We start from the raw sequence: 16,300 nt of genomic DNA on the forward strand, positions 1-16,300 counted from the left end.
GTACAGGAGACAGGGATCAAGACCATCCCCATGGAAAAGAAATGCAAAAAAGCAAAATGGCTGTCTGGAGAGGTCTCACAAATAGTTGTTAAAAGAAGTTAAGTGAAAAGCAAAGGAGAAAAGGAAAGATATAAGCATCTGAATGCAGAGTTCCAAAGAATAGCAAGGAGAGATTTAAAAAAAAGCCTTCCTCAAGGATCAATGCAGAGAAATAGAGGAAAAGAACAGAATGGGAAAGACTAGAGATCTCTTCAAGAAAATTAGAGTTACCAAGGGAACATTTCATGCAAAGATGGGCTGGATAAAGGACAGAAATGGTATGGACCTAACAGAAGCAGAAGATATTAAGAAGAGGTGGCAAGAATACATGGAAGAACTATACCAAAAAGATCTGCACGACCCAGATAATCATGATGGTATGATCACTCACCTAGAGCCAGACATCCTGGAATGGGAAGTCAAGTGGGCCTTAGGAAGCATCACTATGAACAAAGCTAGTGGAGGGGATGGCATTCCAGTGGAGCTGTTTCAAATCCTGAAAGATGATGCTGTGAAAGTGCTGCACTCAATATGCCAGCAAATTTGGAAAACTCAGCCATGGCCACAGGACTGGAAAAGGTCAGTTTTCATTCCAATCCCAAAGGCAATGCCAAATAATGCTCAAACTACTGCACAATTGCACTCATCTCACATGCTAGAAAAGTAATGCTCAAAATTCTCCAAGCCAGGCTTCAGCAATGCATGAACTGTGAACTTCCAGATGTTCAAGCTGGTTTTAGAAAAGGCAGAGGAACCAGAGATCAAATTGCCAACAACTGCTGGATCATGGAAAAAGCAAGAGAGTTCCAGAAAAACATCTATTTCTGCTTTATTGACTATGCCAAAGCCTTTGACTGTGTGGATGACAATAAACTCTGGAAAATTCTGAAAGAGATGGGAATACTAGACCACCTGACCTGCCTCTTGAGAAATCTGTATGCAGGTCAGGAAGCACTAGACATGGAACAACAGACTGGTTCCAAATGGGAAAAGGAGTACGTCAAGGCTCTATATTGTCAAACTGCTTATTTAACTTATATGCAGAGTACATCATGAGAAATGCTGGGCTGGAAGAAGCACAAGCTGGAATCAAGATTGCAGGGAGAAATATCAATAACCTCATATATGCAGATGACACCACCCTATGGCAGAAAGTGAAGAGGAACTAAAAAGACTCTTGATGAAATTGAAAGAGAGTGAAAAAGTTGGCTTAAAGCTCAACATTCAGAAAACTAAGATCATGGCATCCGGTCCCATCACTTCATGGGAAATAGATGGGGAAACAGTGGAAACAGTGTCAGAGTATACTTTTTGGGCTCCAAAATCACTGCAGGTGGTGATTGCAGCCATGAAATTAAAAGACGCTTACTCCTTGGAAGGAAAGTTATGACCAACCTAGATAGCATATTCAAAAGCAGAGACATTACTTTGCCAACAAAGGTCCATCTAATCAAGGCTATGGTTTTTCCAGTGGTCATGTATGGATGTGAGAGTTGGTCTGTAAAGAAAGCTGAATGCCGAAGAATTGATGCGTTTGAACTGTGGTGTTGGAGAAGACTCTTGAGAGTCCCTTGGACTGCAAGGAGATCCAACCAGTCCATCCTAGAGGAGATCAGTCCTGGAAGTTCCTTGGAAGGACTGATGCTAAAGCTGAAACTCTAATACTTTGGCCACCTCATACGAAGAGTTGACTCATTGGAAAAGACTCTGATGCTGGGAGGGATTGGGGGCAGGAGGAGAAGGGGATGACAGAGGATGAGATGGCTGGATGGCATCACAGACTCGATGGACATGAATTTGAGTGAACTCCAGGAGATGGTGATGGACAGGGAGGCCTGGCATACTGTGATTCATGGGGTTGCAAAGAGTCAGATACGACAGCGACTGAACTGAGCTGGAGGTGTTACATTCCTATAGACATAAGAGATGAAAATGCTTGATCATGAGGACTGCCGTGTATGTAGACCCTTTATGTAATACAGAAAGATGCAATGAATGATTTCTTAAGTCAGTAACACAGCAATGCAATAAAAATTATCTATATGCATCTGGATACTATCTTTTATCAAGTCTCCTCTGTTGATGCCTAATCAGCATGTTAGGGTTTATGCTGATAGTTGCTGGCATGGGACTGTTAACTTCTTAATATCATGAGCAGAGTATTAGAAAGAGGGAAAATATCTTCTCAGACTTGAATTTAAAACAGTTAATCTCAATCATCATTTAGTCACCAAGTATGTGCCAGGTGCTGTTCTAGACACTTGCAAGAAATCAGTCAGTGAGACAGACCCCCCACCCCAGAAAAAAAAAATCCGTGCTCTCATGGGGCTTGTTTTTCACTTAACATGTTTATGTAAAAGTATAGGTTGGTTTCTGTACCTGCTTGCCTCCTCCAGATATCCCTGTGTTTTGTCCTTGGATGCCACAGTGTGTGTTTTCTAGGAAATAGTCTGCCTCCCAACACTGAGAAAGTTATGTCACAGGTGGACTTTTCAGACAGGATGGGCTTGGCAGTCTTCTCTTGATGCCTTGAGAGATCTTTGCCTGCTTTTCCAGAGTACCAGTGTGACATACTTTTCAGCTGCAGCCAGGCTATGCCACCAGTCATGAAATGCTGCAATCCCAGCTCAGGTTTACGCAAGTAGAGTGTGGTCAATGTTAGCCAGAACCACTGTGCAGAGTTTTCATTTAGTTTTCTTTTGACAAGACAGAGTATAGGAACAGTTAAATAGAACAAAGTTCACTGTAACATTTCCAAAATTAGTAACTATCATTTGATTGTTTTTAATGGAACGAATAAGAAGTTTTAAGAATAGGCTTTAGATAAAGAATGGAGAGTTCTCACTGTTTAGGAGATTTGGAGAGTAAATAATTATGCTTGGATTAAAAGAAGATTATTAACACATAGAGGATGTGGATCAACATGGATTGTGTGTTTGTGTGTGTGTGTGTATCTTAGGGAATAGAGGATATGTGATTTAAGAGCTGGGAAAATGTGCAGCATCCCCTGGTTTCAGAACCAATAATCTCTCATATGCATTGTAAATACACAAGGTGCTACCTGGGATGGATTTGAAAACCTCTAAATTCACTGAAACAGCTGTAAAATCACATGAAGATGGTTGACAGTTGACTGCAATCAAAGGAAGCTCCCATTGTTGTTTGTTCTAGCAGGCATGGGGAATGTATTGAGCTTGTGAAATGTGCTTTCGATAACCCATTAACAAAATCTGCCTGGATTACAACCTCCAGCCTTTTCCCTTTTCACTCTCATATTAGAGACAGGTAAAATCCTCAGTGCTGGGAGCATGGGGGAATGCAGTTTTCAACACAGGATGTGTGATAGCTCATTGAGCACACCTGGGCTGTGTTCCCAGTTAGATCCTCCACATACCCCTTCTGTCGGCTCTGATGTGCCTGAAAAATTTCTTTCAAGGCAGTTTCCTCTTCTAACACATCCCAGGGGAATTTCCCCCTGGGGGTGTGTGAGGCAACATTAGATTTTGACTGTGATAAGATATAGCCATGTTGGGAGAGTTTTGTAAGACAAGTAGCACATTACATCTGTTGTTTTCCTAATATAGGGTGTATTTCACATGGAATGATACTGGAACACAACCCAGGACTCTGTCTTAACTCCACTGCAGTCTTGTGCTTCCTCCTCCTCAATGATGGCAGCTCCTGAAACACTTAGTAACATATGGTAGCCTATCTGTGAAGTGTGCTGAACGCAGTGCATTTGCTTTCTGACTCTGGAGTATTGTGTTTCATGTGGGGCATCATATCTTTTACAGGGATCTTGACAAACTGGCACTTAGCCACCAGAAGCCTTTTTTTTGGAACAAGGTAGGAGAAAAAAATAATTACATTCATATATGTATAACTAGTACCTGAGTAATAGAGGATGCCAGGTCAGCAAAGTGCAGTGAGAAACCATTTTTAAGATAATGGGAGGTGTTCAGCCTAGAGGGATTGATTATTTATTTTTCTGTAGGGAGTGGTGGCTATTATCCAAATGTTTGAAAGTCTGTCATGTGAAAATGCAAATTATTTTTCTTTTTCCATGGAGTTCCAGTCAGCAGAACTAGACTCAGTATGTGAGTTTCATGGGTAAACAGATTTTTATTCTGTGTGAGGCAGATCGTTCTGTTTACTAGAGTTGTGCAGGGATGGAATATATATGTGCAAGCAAAAGACATAAGACCTTGTAAAGAGAATCCCTATACTGAATAAGTAGTTAGGTCAGACCTGCGAAGATGTCTTCCAATTCAAATATTCGGTACTTTTCTGAGTTAGGAGTTTCTTGTTCAACTTTCATTTTGACAGAGGATTGATAAAGGCTTGAAAGACTTTTTTTTTTCCTTCCTATGTCCCCTAATAGGATAAGATAATTGAGCCAACCAAGCTATTCCATGGCTTTAACAAAGTTGGTCTTATATCGGTTTTTTGTTTGCTTGTTTTTTTGAGTTATTTTCCCTTCAGAAGCATGTAATCCTATATGAAGGAAAACTTATAACATCAACTAAGAATCCACAGATCCTCTTGATAGCCTGAACAAGCACTTAAGATTTTAACTGAACTAAGTATCTTGCAGCTTCCCTGCTCGTAGAGCTGACCTGTGGGTGTTGCCTCCTCAGCATTTGTTCCCATTCCCTCTCCTTCCGCCTCCTCCACGGCATGCAGTCTTGGTATTTCCCTCAATCAGAGCTCCTTGCCTTTTCCAGGGGGCCAAGAGGGACTGGCTCCCTCTTGGCCAATCAGACCCTCTCTTGGAAATTTGAGTGATGAGACCCCGTGACTCAGGAACCAAGAGAGGTTGGAGCTGACAGTCTCACTACAGTCCACGGTACCAGTCAAATCTTTCAGTGCTGGTTTCCTGGATCCACATGCAGGTGGAATGTGGATCTTACAAGTTGTGTGTTATGTGGCCATATTGCTTGACTGTTAAATGAGGAATTTATATCAAGCTCTGGAGTGTGTGCTTGTTTCCAGTGAGAAGGGAAAATGATGTATATGCAGTGTGTACAATTAAGCATCTTTTCGGGAGAGATTTCCATGAGCTCATTTAACTAGAGGCCTTAGGGTGTGAGAATTCCTGCTTCCTGTAGTGCTGGAAAGTTAAGGTCAAACGCTGGATGTGTTTCAAGTTCTGAGACAATAACAGCCGATTTCAAAGCTGGTGTTTGTGTGTGCGTGCATATGTGTGTGTACAGAACTGGAGAGGAAAAGCAGCCTCTAAAACTTTGCTTTGAAAGATGCCAAAACACTGAGCCACATATTTGTATGGAAAAGATCTGTATGTTTGGATGAAACCTGTCCCTTTCGTAAATACACGGCATGGGGAGGCCTGACTCCTCTTGCCCTGCTTTTGAACTTTTGTTCACATTAAGCAATTTCCCTCACCTTGGCTGTTGAACTTCCCTTTGTAGTGAAATTCATGAGTACAGTGACCTGGCAAGAAAATGACGGAAAGAAAGGGTCTGCTGGGCTAGATTGCATTTTTCCTGAACACTGATATATCAGGATGTATGGAACATGAGTCATCACTTTCTGCCGGAAACTTTTATGACCTTTACGGAGTAGGTCAAATTCCTCCCAAGCTGTGCTTCTTCACACCCCAGTGCATGACAGTAAAAGGGCAAATCCTAGGGAGGCAGAAGCACATTCATATTTTCTTCTTGCAATCTGTTACACATTATTGTCTTTTGACACACTTTGCTTCACATGATGGTACTAATGGTAGGAACTAAGGTCAGGAGTGATGGGAGATTTGTCTGGCATGCCTTTCATGACTGTTCTAACTCTCAGTTGGGATAAACTTGGAGCCCTGTGAGACTTAGAGTGTTGGTGAAGGGGAGGAGAATCTCTCTGAAAATCATTATAGGGGAGGCCCCTTAGGAAAAGCCACATTCCATACTGTGAGTCCAAGCCTTTCAGTAAACTAGAACTTGATGATAAACTAGAACAAACAGGCGAAAGTACTGCAGCAATATTCCGGTCAAGGGTCATTGGGTAGAGAGTTACTCAGGTCTACTTTTCCCAGGACCTCACAGTTTGATCAATGATGTCAGTAGAGAAGAATGTTAACTTTCAAGAAGAGTTTATGTTACCTATACTATACTCTTAACAATCTGGGGGCTGGGGTGTGGTGCAAGGGAGTAGGCTGGGGAAAATACACTGAAAATTTAAGTTTGAGTAGAACTTGTTCATAGAGGACCACCAGCTATGTCAGCTCCTATTTTTTATTCTACAGGAATACTTCATCTTTCTAAAATCAGTTAGAAATGCAGAAGCCTACACAGTGAATTTTTCTTATCTAAAAATTAAACCCTTAAGGCTTCTGACTACTTTTAACTTTTAATCTTTTAAAAATGAATTATGCACTTCTTTGCTTTCTTAAAAGATTTAGTTAATATAACGTTTCCATTTTTCTGTTTACTGTCAAATGCTTGGCCGTCACTCCTCATGACTGCCATTCCTGCCTCTAATGGACTTTCTCCGCATGACTAATTTGCCACTTTTAAATGGCAATGGCTAAAAATTCCACATGAATAAGCTTAGAAATGTTGATGATATAGGTCTTGAATGGGAGAGAAGAAACTCTCGAGTTAGGAATATGAACTTTAACGGAATGAGTTTGGTGACATGCATTGTCTCATCTTGGAGACCTTTACAGATGTTTCCCAGAGGATCTTTTTTGTCCATCTTTGGTTCTCAGTGGTGTCTTAGACATTTGCAGTTGTCAGGTAAGTGACCCTTGGATAAGTAAGAACTTTTCTTCAAAGGTTGGAAAAAGAATCAAAGATATCTATCACACACTTGGGAGTTGGGGTCAGGTGCAGAGTAGGTGGCAAAGTCATTTAAATTCAACAGGTTGATGGCAGTCCCTATGCTAACTTGCTCTGAGTGACTGCCTAGGCATCTTCCACAGTCAAGATGCTGTGTCAGCATGAAGAAAAGCGACAGACAGCTCCTAAAGATGCTATATACTGGGGACAGGCTGGAAGGGCAGTGTTTGGATGTAACAGATAAAATGGGGAGGAGTCTTCTGCAGAGTTCGGCTGATGGACTTTGTGACTGTGACCAAGAGTTAGCACTCTGGGTTCTTAATTGAGCCATCTATAAAACTCTGAGTGACCTGTTCTTTAGGGCTGTATTTATTGAGAATTCAAGCTTCCAGTGAGTCTTAGAGCATTTAGGAGCTTGGAAAAAGTACCCTGCCCACACACACTGTCAATACTTTTATTTTAGACTAAGGAATCTAAGGAGATGAGAACAAGGCTATGCCCTAGGGTGAGCTGACCAACAGCCCAGAGTCTATGACTTCAAAGCCAGTGATTAAAAAAAAAAAAATACCATAATGCTTTTAAAGGTAAAATGTTGTGAGTGTAACCACAGGTTTTCCATTAGGAGCAAACCTAATACTAGTTTCCGGATGTCAAAATTCTGATGTTAAGATTAGGTGATTTTTCACACTTAAGCAAAAGATGGCAACTGATCATCTCTGGTAAATGATCAAATGATTTAGAAAAGTTGTTTTTATCTTTTTTATCTATCAGTAGATGGCAGGAGATAACCATTAAATCAGAATTTAAAAAGGAAACAAAATGATAGAATTCAGTCTTTGTTCCTTGCATTCCCTGGAAAAATTGCTATCTGAGGTAGTCAGTATGCTGTTAGCTTGGTACCTGGGGAGATAGTATTTTTGAATATGGATTTGAGTTCAATTATTAGGTTCCTGATTAATCTGGCAAGATTACAGTTGGTTTAAAACAATAGTCAAATGCTGGAACTAAATTTACTCTCTTTTGAAGAGACACCTGGAGAAATGATTCATCACTCATGTTGCTAAGATTAATTGGGCATTATAATTGTGTTAAGTGGATTCACACACCGTGTAAAAATCTGGGAGTTTTTCCTATTTTCTTTCTCCTCTTGCCCCACCCCCCACTTTAAGCAGGGAAGAGAGAAAATAGAGTTAGTTACCTTCAGTGTGGTCTAGGGATATCCAACATAACTGACTTTATCTTAGATTATACAAATTCAGCATCACAGTTAAAACAATACTAAGCACAGAGATGTTTTCCACATGTCATAATGGACTCTGATCCCATGAATTGATGACTTTCATGATCTTTTTCATGAAGATTACATTTGATTTTATTTATTAGTTTTTCTGAAGTGCAGACTTATCTTAGAAGTCCTAGACCCATATTTCCCTAATTTGGGGATTATGTTGTTCAGTTGCTAAGTTGAGTCTGACTCTTTGTGACCCCATGGACTGTGGCATGCTAGGTCTCTTTGTCCTTCACCATCTCCTGGAGTTAGCTCAGACTTATGTCCATTGAGTCGGTGATGCCATCCAACCATCTCATCCTCTGCCGTCCCCGTTCCTCCTGCCCTCAATCTTTCCCAGCATCAGGGTCTTTTTCACTGAGTCTACTTGTCACATCAGGTGGCGAAAGTATTGGAGATTCTGCTTCAGTGAGAGCCCTTACAATGATTATTCAGGGTTGATTTCCTTTAGGACTGACTGGTTGGATCTCCTTGCAGTCCAAGGGACTCTCAAGGGTCTTCTCCAGCACAACAATTTAAAAGCATCAGTTCTTCGGTGCTCAGCCTTCTTTATGGTCCAACTTTCAAATCCGTACATGACTACTGGAAAAGCCATAGCTTTGACTATACAGACCTTTGTCAGCAAAGTTATGTCCCTGCTTTTTAATATGCTGCCTAAGTTTGTCATAGATTCTCTTTCAAGGAGCAAGCATCTTTTAATTTCCTTTAGTCACCATGCACAGTGATTTTGGAGCCCAAGAAAATAAAATCTGCTACTGTTTCTACCATTTTCCCCTTCTATTTGCCATGAAGTGATGGAATCAAATGTCATGATTTTAGTTTTTTGAATGCGGAGTTTTAAGCTAGCTTTTTCACTCTCCCCTTTCACCCTCATCAAGAGGCTCTTTAGTTCCTCTTTGCTTTCTACCATTACAGTGGTATCACTTGCATGTCTGAGGTTGCTGATATTTCTCCCAGCAGTCTTGATTCCAGCTTGTGATTCATTCAGCTTGGCATTTCACATGATGTACTCTGTGTTGAAATGCTGGACTGGAAGAAACACAAGCTGGAATCAAGACTGCGGGAGAAATATCAATAACCTCAGATATGCAGATAACACCACCCTTATGGCAGAAAGTGAACAGGAACTAAAAAGCCTCTTAATGAAAGTGAAAGAGGAGAGTGAAAAGGTTGGCTTAAAGCTCCACATTCAGAAAATGAAGATCATGGCATCCAGTCCCATCACTTCATGGGAAATAGATGGGGAAACAGTGTCAGACTTTATTTTTTGGGGCTCCAAGATCACTGCAGATGGTGACTGCAGCCATGAAATTAAAAGACACTTACTCCTTGGAAGAAAAGTTATGACCAACCTAGATAGGATATTCAAAAGCAGAGACATTACTTTGCCAACAAATGTCTGTCTAGTCAAGGCTATTGTTTTTCCAATAGTCATGTATGGATGTGAGAGTTGGACTGTGAAGAAAGCTGAGCGCTGAAGAATTGATGCATTTGAACTGTGGTGTTGGAGAAGACTCTTGAGAGTCCCTTGGTCTGCAAGGAGATCTGACCAGTCCATTCTGAAGGAGATCAGCCCTGGGATTTCTTTGGAGGGAATGATGCTAAAGCTGAAACTCCAGTAGTTTGGCTACCTCATGCGAAGAGTTGACTCATTGGAAAAGACTTTGATGCTGGGAGGGATTGGGGGAAGAAGGAGAAGGGGACGACAGAGGATGAGATGGCTGGATGGCATCCCTGACTCAATGGGCGTGAGTCTGAGTGAAATCTGGGAGTTGGTGATGGACAGGGAGGCCTGGTGTGCTGCGACTCATGGTGTCACAAAGAGTCAGACACGACTGAGCGACTGAACTGAACTGAACTCTTGTGTTAAAAAAGCAGGATGACAATATACAGCCTTGATGTACTCCTTTCCCAATTTTGAACCAGTCTTTTGTTCCATGTCCTCTTCTAACTATTGCCTCTTGAACTGCATGCAGGTTTCTCAGGAGACAGTTAAGATGGTCTGGTATTCCCATCTGTTTAAGAATGTCCCAGTTTGTTGTAATTCCCTTCCCAGATAGCTCAGACTGTAAAGGATCTGCCTACAATGTGGGAGACCTGGGTTCGATTCCTAGGCCAGAAAGATCCCTGGGCCAGAAAGATCCCTGGAGAAGGAAATGGCCACCCACTCCAGTATTCTTTTTTTTAATTAAAAAATATTTATTCATTTTAATTGGAGGCTAATAACTTTACAATATTGCAATATTGTAGTGGTTTTTGCCATACATTGATATGAATCAGCCACAGTTGTACATGTGTCCCCGTCTCAAACCTCCCTCCCACCTCCCTCCCCATCCCACCCCTCTGGGTTGTAACAGTGCACCAGCTTTGAGTGCCCTGTTTCATGCATCAAACTTGGACTGGCCACCTATTTCACATATGGTAATATACATGTTTCAGTGTTATTCTCTCAAATCATCCCACCCTCACCTTCTCCCACAGAGTCCAAAAGTCTTTATACCTGTGTCTCTTTTGCTGTCTCTCATATAGGTCATCATTACCATCTTTCTAAATTCCATATATATCTGTTAATATACTGGATTGGTGTTTTTCTGACTTACTTCACTTTGTACAATAAGCTCCAGTTTAATCCACCTCATTAGAACTGACTCAAATGTGTTCTTTTTAATAGCTAAGTAATATTCCATTGTGTATATGTATCACAGCTTTCTTATCCATTCATCTGCCAATGGATATCTAGGTTGCTTCCATGTCCTAGCTATTGTAAACAGTGCTGCGATGAACATTGGGGTATGCGTGTCTCTTTCAATTCTGGTTTCCTTGGTGTGTATGTCCAGCAGTGGGATTGCTGGGTCATATGGCAGTTCTATTTCCAGGTTTTTAAGAAATCTCCACACTGTTCTCCATAGTGGCTGAACTAGTTTGCATTCCCACCAACAGTATGAGAGGGTTCCCTTTTCTACACACCTTCTCCAGCATTTATTATTTGTAGACTTTTTGATAGCAGCCATTCTGACCAGTGTGAGATGGTACCTCATTATTGATTTGCATTTCTCTGATAACGAGTGATGTTGAGCATCTTTTCATGTGTTAGTTAGCCATCTGTATTGTCTTCTTTGGAGAAATGTCTGTTTAGTTCTTTGGCCCATTTTTTGATTGGGTCATTTATTTTTCTGGAATTGAGCTTCATGAGCTGCTTATATATTTTTGAGATTAATTCTTTGTCAGTTGCTTCATTTGCTATCATTTCTCCCATTCTGAAGACTGTCTTTTCACTTTGCTTATAGTTTCCTTCATTGTGCAAAAGTTTACTTAGGTCACATTTGTTTATTTTTACTTTTATTTCCATTACTCTGGGAGGTGGATCATAGAGGATCTTGCTGTGATTTATGTTAAGAGAGTGTTCTGCCAGTGTTTTCCTCTAGCAGTTTTATAGTTTCTGGTCTTACATTTAAATCTTTAATCCATTTTAAGTTTATTTTTGTATATGGTGTTATAAAGTGTTCTACTTTTATTTTTTTACAGATGGTTGACCAGTTTTCCCAGCACCACTTGTTAAAGAGATTGTCTTTTCTCCATTGTATATTTTTGCCTCCTTTGTCAAGGTGTCCATAGGTGTGTAGATTTATCTCTGGGCTCTCTATTTTGTTCCACTGATCTATATTTCTGTCATGTTACAGTACCATACTGTCTTGATGACTGTAACTTTGTAGTATAGTCTGAAGTCAAGCAGGTTGATTCCTCCAGTTCCATTCTTCTTTCTCAAGATTGCTTTGGCTATTTGAGTTTTGTTTGTGTGTGTGTGTATGTGTGTGTGTGTTTCCATACAAATTGTGAAATTATTTGTTCTAGTTCTGTGAAAAATACTATAGATAGCTTGATAAGGATTGCATTGAATCTATAGATTGCTTTGGGTAGTATACTCATTTTCACTATATTGATTCTTCTGATCCATGACCATGGTATATTTCTCCATCTATTTGTGTCATCTTTGATTTCTTTCATCAGTGTTTTACAGTTTTCTATATATAGGTCTTTTGTTTCTTTAGGTAAATTTATTCCTAAGTATTTTATTCATTTTGTTGCAATGGTGAATGGGATTATTTCCTTAATTTCTCTTTCTGTTTTTTCATTGTTAGTGTATAGGAATGCAAGGGATTTCTGTGTGTTAATTTTATATCCTGCAACTGTACTATATTCATTGATCAGCTGTAATAAATTTCTGGTGGTGTATTTATGGTTTTCTATGTAGAAATCATAGAAGGATCATATCATCTGTAGGATAAAATCATGTAGGGTCATGTCATCTGCAAACAGTGCCACTCCAGTATTCTTGCCTGGAGAATCCCATGGAGAGAGGAACCTAGCAGGCTACAGTCCATGGGGTCACAAAGCTACAGACAGGAGCAACTAAGTCAAAGGCTTAGCATAGTCAATGAAGCAGAAGTAGATGTTTTTCTGGAATTCTCTTCCTTTTTCTATGATCCAGAGGATGTTGGCAATTTGGTCTCTGGTTCCTCTGACTTTTCTAAATTCAGTTTGTCCTCTGGAAGTTCTTGGTTCACATACTGTTGAAGCCCAGCTTGAGGGATTTTGAGCATTACCTTACTAGCATGTATTATGGAATTTCCCAGAATTGAAATTTTCAATCTTTTTTATCCATTTGCCACCACTTGCCAATTATGTGATTCTTTTCTATGTTACATGCATTTGAATCAGCTATATTATTATTATTTTTTAACACTGTCCCCATTTGAATCTTATTTCTTAGAAAATCTTTAAGAAAAAACCTCAGTCATTTATAGGCCCCCCCCTTTTTTTTTTGACACAACTTAACTGAAAACTGTCTGTAGGTAGAAGGCCAACTGCACGTACTTTTGTACTGGAATCACATCTAGTGTCAAACTTGGTTAATGTGGAGCTGGAACTGTCATGGGCTTGGCCCTAATGGCTCCACAGGTTGAGAGATTCAATCCTGGAAAGCAGAAATGGAACTGGATTTGCTTTCAAGAAAGCCCTACTACTTTTTCCTTGTAAGTATCTCCACTAGGAAAAATCTTTTAATCAAAAATACATTGTCATCATTTGAAAAAATTCAAATTGTGACCAGTGCCAAAATATCTTGTCAAAGACTACAAAAACAATCTATCTAGTCTCTAAATATGTTGCCTGAAATTCCCACACTTGTCAGTTAGTGTTACCAAGCTTAGTACTGTGCTATTATACTGTTGGAGGTGCTCTGTTGGGTCAGTGTATGTTACCTCTAGGTGGGGCATGAATGGAGTAGCCTGAAGACCCTTTTTACTGAGAGTTTAAAATTTATTATATGCTGCAATTATTATATTTACAGCATAGGGACTTCCCTGGTAGTCCAGTGGTTAAGAATATGCTTTCCAATGCAGGAGATATGGGTTCAGTCCCTGGTCGGGGAACTAAGATCCCAGATGCATGGGGCAATTAAGCCTGCCTTCCACAACTAAAGATCCTGCATGCCACAACTAAGACCCAATGCAGCCAAATAAATAAATATCTTTTTTTTTTTAAAAGAAATTTAAGCCAATTTTCCCAAAAGTAAGTAAGCTATAGTCCTTACTCAATTATTTGTGGTGATTTCTTGACCATGTGCTAAATGTAAAAGTTTAAGGTGTCTATAAAATTCAGTGTTGAAAATATATTCTTTTCTCCCCTTTCAAATGTGTTATTGAATGACAATCTTGTGTATAGTCTACATCTTACTGATGCTTGTCTCTTAAGGACTGGCATAGGTATATTAGAAATATTTTATTCCATGCATTGACAAGAAAAATTAAACTGACCTGAGACTCATTATAAGTCCCACATATGCTCTGAAAGTTCAACAAAAATATTTTCCAAAATCTAAGAAAATATTTAGATGGTAAAATATGATTTTTTAAATCAGTTTTTCATTTTGAATTTTGAGGAGTGAAAACGTAAGCCACATTCTTCTAGTGTGAATTAATCCACTTTAAAACTCAGTTGCTACCCATGTAGAGAAGAATGTTGCTTCTCAAGTGGTGGTACTATATATATATATATATATATATTTTTTTTTTTTTCCCCTTGCAATAATGGTAGAGGTACAGAGAATTCCTTGAGAAACAGTTTACATTCTTTGACTGTGCTGTTATTGAGGAGGAATAGAGAAGTATGAAAGATTGAATATTTTCTTTTTTTTCTTTAGAACTGTATAATAATAGGCAAAACCAGGCTTTATGCAAAATCAATGGAGGTGAGTTATTTTGACAGAAAATTTTCATTCTTCACTGATTATGTGGTATTCCAGATAATAAATATTTTAAGTCAGTGCATTGTTGGTAATTTATTAGGCAGTATGAAATAATGAAAACAATAAAGAAGTCTGAAGATAAAAATACTTAGACTGGTGAAACAGCAAGTCTATATAACTGTTAGTTACTTTCTAGAGTTTTACTATTATAGGTTAGTGGAAGAGAAGGATATGGTTAGTAAGAGACCTGGGCATTTTCCATTTCTTTTGAAATTGTTTTCCTCTATATTTTTCTGCAAGGGTTATACTTTTTTTCCCAAAGAAAACAAACTCAGAAAAACATCTTTGCTACAAGTCTGAGCATGTAGTTTTATTTCTATCTTACTTCTGTTTTCCTCTAAATCTAGACAATGCATTCATATCACTAAGTTCAGATATTCATTATGATCAATGCATAATTATATCCTTCACAGAATATAGAAATAAATAGGGCCCATGAAACTTATTTTCAATCAATTGAAGTTATTACTTGTTTCATGTTTTAGTGGTGTCACCAGCTACTGAAACCCGTGATGGAGAAACAACTGTTTCAGAGATGCTTAGGGTAGAAGAGTTGTGTGTTCTATGACCTTGTAAGAGCTTAGGCCCCAGACAAATCAGAAAGCATCTCAGTGGTAGAGTGGAGTTCAAGTACTGACTCTAGACCCAGTGGCTAGTCCCATCCTGGCTCTGACTCTCATTTTAAGACTTTTAACTGAGCGACTGAACTGAACTGATCAACCATTTAACTTCTATCTTTTAGTTTTCTTGTTTGGAAGATGGATATTATTCTAAGGATTAAATGAGCTAATTTATGTAATGCACTTTAAACAAGGACTGGCACAGACTAAGCACTTGATGTAAATGTTTGTTAAATAAACAAAATAAACTTCTTGGGAAGAATATGAAAGCAGGAGAGAGAGAAAGAGGCACATGGAGTCTCCAAGAGCTTGTTTGTCTGAAATGGAGGATTCTACTGCCGAAGAGTAGAAAAATAGCTCCAGAAAGAATGAAGAGGCTGAGCCAAAGTAAAAACAATGTCCAATTGTGAATGTGACTGGTGATGGAAGTAAAGTCTGATGCTGTAAAGAACAATATTGCCTTGAAACCTGGAATGTTAGGTCCATGAATCAAGGTAAATTGGAAGTGGTCAAACAGGAGATGGCAAGAGTGAACATCTACATTTTAGGAATCAGTGAACTAAAGTGGACCAGAATGGGCAAATTTAATTGAGATAACCTTTATATCTACTACTTTGGGCAAGAATCCCTTAGAAGAAATGGTATAGCCCTCATAGTCAACATAAGAGTCCAAAATGCAGTACTTGGGTGCAATCTCAAAAAGGACGGACTGATCTCTGTTTATTTCCAAGGCAAACCACTCAATATCACAGTAATCCAAGTCTATGTCCTAACCACTAATGCCGAAGATGCTGAATTTGTAGGTTCTATGAAGACCTACAAAACCTTCTAGAATTAAAGCCTAAAAAAGATGTCCTTTTCATCAGATGGGACTGGAATGAAAAAGTAGGAAGTCAAGAGATACCTGGAGTAACAGGCAAGTTTGGCCCTGCAGTACAAAATGAAGTAGGGCAAAGGCTAACAGAGTTTTGCCAAAAGAACACACTGGTCATAGCAAACACCCTCTTCAGACAACACAAGAGAAGACTCTACACATGAGCATCACAAGAGGGTCAATACCGAAATCAGATTGATTATTTTCTCTGGCAGCCAAAGATGGAGAAGCTCTATACAATTAGCAAGATCAAGACCAGGAGCTGACTGTGGCTCAGATCATGAACTTCCTACTGCCAAATTCAGACTTAAATTGAAGAAAGTAGGGAAAAATCACTAGACATTCAGGTATGACCCAAGTCAAATCCCTTGTGATTATTCAGTG

The sequence above is a fragment of the Ovis canadensis genome, chromosome 2, assembly GCF_042477335.2.
Source record: "Ovis canadensis isolate MfBH-ARS-UI-01 breed Bighorn chromosome 2, ARS-UI_OviCan_v2, whole genome shotgun sequence".
Taxonomy (NCBI): domain Eukaryota; kingdom Metazoa; phylum Chordata; class Mammalia; order Artiodactyla; family Bovidae; genus Ovis; species Ovis canadensis.